We start from the raw sequence: 3729 nt of genomic DNA on the forward strand, positions 1-3729 counted from the left end.
GTCCTTAATTAGTTGCTGTGACAGGTGGAGTCCTCTGGCTACAACAACTTCCCAAAGAATTTGCATTCTCATGTTGACTAAAATACCATTTTAGAGTCCTTTCGCTAACAAGAAAATCTCCATGTCTAATCCTCTCGTCTCAATTCAGTACTCATCTGACAATCAGGCCTGCTCATAATTACCTCAATATTGCTGTGATTATTTTCATTCGATCGTCAATGAAGCTTGATTGTAACATATATATATATATATATATATATATACACACACATATGTATATACATAATAAGTGAATGTCCACATGATTAATGAAAAAAAAAGAGACCAAATTATTCATGATTAACTCATTGACCTTTCCTTCTCGAATGTTAATTATACATGGCTTCAACGAGAACTACAACACCCACACCAAATATTAAAAATAAACAAAAACTGAGCAGTGGACGGTTAATAAAAAATGACGCGGTCAACGAAAAGCAGTACAGTCACATATACATGGATTAACAAGGTTGACCTACATTGCAACGAAGAGTACCGGCACTAGAGGTCAACGCGGGAGCCGAAGAACCTGGGAAGACTTTGAAGGCTTGTTTCGAAGTGTAAAGAGGGTTACAAGTTCCCCAACCGGACTGAACAAAAAAAGCGCCGTTGACAAAGACGTCCTTTGAGGACCGCCATTTCCACTGAAGCCCTGCGTGGTCATAGGCCTCGTAGAGCCTCTTCGTCACCTCTTTCGCCTCCGACGCCACAAAGTAGTTTCCTTCGCTCAAAATGGTGGGATTTGCGCTTCCGCCGATCGCGTACATCTTCCATTCATCGTACCGGTTGTTCGCCACGTGCGCGTATCCAAACCTTACCCTGAAATCAGTGCATGTCATTTTAATTTACGTATTAATTTTGCGATTTGTCTATATGAGGTTCAACTAATAAGACTAATAGAAATACCTTGGCATTCGCTCTATAAGGCCAGGTCCAAAACGGTTGTATACTACAGTCACTTTCATGATTTTATCGGCACTGAAGTCATCGTTGTGTCCAAGCAACATTACCTATAGTTGTTAGAGAAATATGAAGAATGATCCTTTCAAACGAATTGTCAACTAGTAGATTAGTTATCTTTCGAGACCTTTTTTTTACGCCTTGTAAATAAAGTTATCTATTTACTTATAATAATGTCACTAAGTCGCTTTCATATAACATGTTCTAATTTTGTTAATTTTAAACTTATCTTTTTACCAACAAAAACAGAACTATTATTTTACTTTTAGTTATACAATTGAAAGTTTTGCTTTGGGAATGTAACACCAATATTACTAAACCCATAATGTAACTTATCAACCAGTAATTAACTACCGATAATTATTATTTTTCATTCTCTCTCTCTCTCTCTCTCTCTCTCTCTCTCTCTCTCTCTCTCTCTCTCTCTCTCTCCGACGAGGTCTTCGCCAAGATCACACTCGTCCCATTTCAGAACCAATGACCTTGATGTCGATGATGCAAACAATGATGATGGATTCTCCGTTCCTCGATATGGCACCAAGATGATCTTCCCCAATCTCAACTACGACGCGATTGATTTATCGGTGTAGAATGTGATCGCAAACATAGGCGAGCGATCATAATGCGTCAACGAAATGCCTATAGGCTTTGATTATATCGGTAGTTAAAGATATCTTAATATATTTTGTGTTTGTCAAAGTGTTATGGTTATTTTTCTTATTACGCATAGAATTTGTGATACTTTTCTTATTTCATGGCGATTTCATAGATTTTGTGACACCTTTCTTATTTCGTGACCGATCAATCACAAAATCTTTGAAATCGGTCACGAAAAAGTACAATTTTGCATTTAGATTTGACAATAAATTTTGGGCAGGATACCAATCTTAACACATCTAAACAAACAATCGAAGTGTCATATTTAGAGCCTTTATTGATTTCGAATAATTGACGTGAGTTTAGTAATAACTTGTGTACTCTCTTTTCTTCTATCCTCTCTTCTCTTCATTATAACACACACAATAATTTTGTGATTGTTTAAAAAGTGGCGTACCCATATAAAATATTCAGGTCCATATACTAGATTTATTTTAAATAAAACTCAATTATATATTACTCGAACGATGTTATGATTTTATTTTAAGAGTGTTTCAGTTAAATAGCCAAGAAAAATTAAAATATTTGTAAAATTGTGAAATTTTTTCTAAAATTAATGAAACAGACAAAATATGCATTCCAGGTTACAATAATTTTTTCGGCCCGAATTGGAAATTTTTGAAGTGACAAATTATTTATGTAAATTGACCCCAAAAAAAAAAAAATTTAATTACTTACAATGTATCAAATTATAAAAAAATCCAAATGACTATTTACTAATCACTTAATTTCAATCGACTACTGTATAATTTTTCCTTGTTATATTTAGTTTAACGCGACTGAAGAACGCATGCAGGTTTTCTTTTCGTTACGTACCTTATCATGCTGAGTAAAATAGTTGTTGGAAATAGTTATTGCCGTGGAAGCGTAAACCACGTCGATAAGCCCATCACTGGCCTTCGACAGAAAGCAGTGGTCGATCCACACGTGCGACGCTTGGAATAAGCTTATACCATCTCCTTCAGCGCCGAGCCGAATCCCAACATGGCTCGGCGTGCTCCGAACCATGCCATACTTCGCCGGCTCGCAGTCGTGAACACTGATCCCGTGAATGATGACGTGGCTGACGCCTTGTATGGTTATGCACGGTCCGTAGGCGATTTCCACGTCAGCTCCACGGCCATCGATGGTCTTGTAGCTGTTGACTATCAGCTCGTTCTTCAGCCTTATCACCATGTCTTCCGCGAAGACGATCCACAGCGGCTCGTCCTGGATCGCGCCATAGCGGAGCGTGCCCGGGCGAGGGCTCACCGGATCGTCCCTGGGGCTCGTCACGGTGTAGATTTTCCCGCTTTTGCCTCCGGCGGCGTCGGCGCCAAAGCCGACGGCGCAGTCGGCGAGCGCGCGGCGGTCCGTGGCCCAATCCGCTCGCCCGCGCCAGCACGAGTCGATTGAGTTTACGGCGGCGCGTGAAGAATATGAGGTCCTGGGCTTTAGGGTTTTGGGTTTCTTGAAGAAGAAGTCATCACCGGAAATAGCTTGCGTGGTTGCGAGGCATGAGATCGTGAATAATAGGGCTGTGCTGATTAAGAGGGCTAGATTATTATGACCCATGTTGTTGGTGCCAAAATAATTCGCACGGTAAAGTTGAGAAAATGAAGTTCATGTATGTATGCGTGTGTGGTGGTGTATCGTGACTTTGTCATCGGAATAAGGTTGTTGTTGACACGATGTATGTGTTAGTGGTTAGGGGGTATGGTTTTTTAGGGTATTGCAATAGACGTGATTACACGAATGGTTTCACCATCTAGTTGATAAACAACACCTATTGTATATAAATTAATTAAAGTTAGTGAGATAACGAATATTGTTGTTGGAGGATTTTTTTAGTGTAATATTATTCTTCACTTCTGTCGTGTCGCTCATTGACTTTTTTTTTTGGGGATGCTAATTAAGGCGGTATCTAGATTACTCGTATGTGCAGCAATTTGGATGTATAAAATTATATAATATATCGGAGGATTTTTTTAGTGTAATATTATTCTTCACTTCTGTCGTGTCGCTCATTGACTTTTTTTTTTGGGGATGCTAATTAAGGCGGTATCTAGATTACTCGTATGTGCAGCAATTTGG

At 39.1% G+C, this 3729-nt stretch overlaps 1 pseudogene across 1 annotated transcript; it reads right to left on the reverse strand.

The window, feature by feature from the left end:
• Nucleotides 1–366: 366 nt before the first annotated feature.
• On the reverse strand, nt 367–3210 carry LOC149385282 (putative pectate lyase 2 pseudogene; annotated as a pseudogene). The gene is made up of 3 exons (XR_016301343.1): nt 2473–3210; nt 946–1049; nt 367–858 (listed from the first exon to the last, which is right to left on the reverse strand). The product of XR_016301343.1 is annotated as a putative pectate lyase 2 pseudogene (transcript).
• Nucleotides 3211–3729: the final 519 nt, after the last annotated feature.

The sequence above is a fragment of the Urtica dioica genome, chromosome 9, assembly GCF_054948205.1.
Source record: "Urtica dioica subsp. dioica isolate 48M chromosome 9, U.dioica_male_clone48M_v1_H2, whole genome shotgun sequence".
Taxonomy (NCBI): domain Eukaryota; kingdom Viridiplantae; phylum Streptophyta; class Magnoliopsida; order Rosales; family Urticaceae; genus Urtica; species Urtica dioica.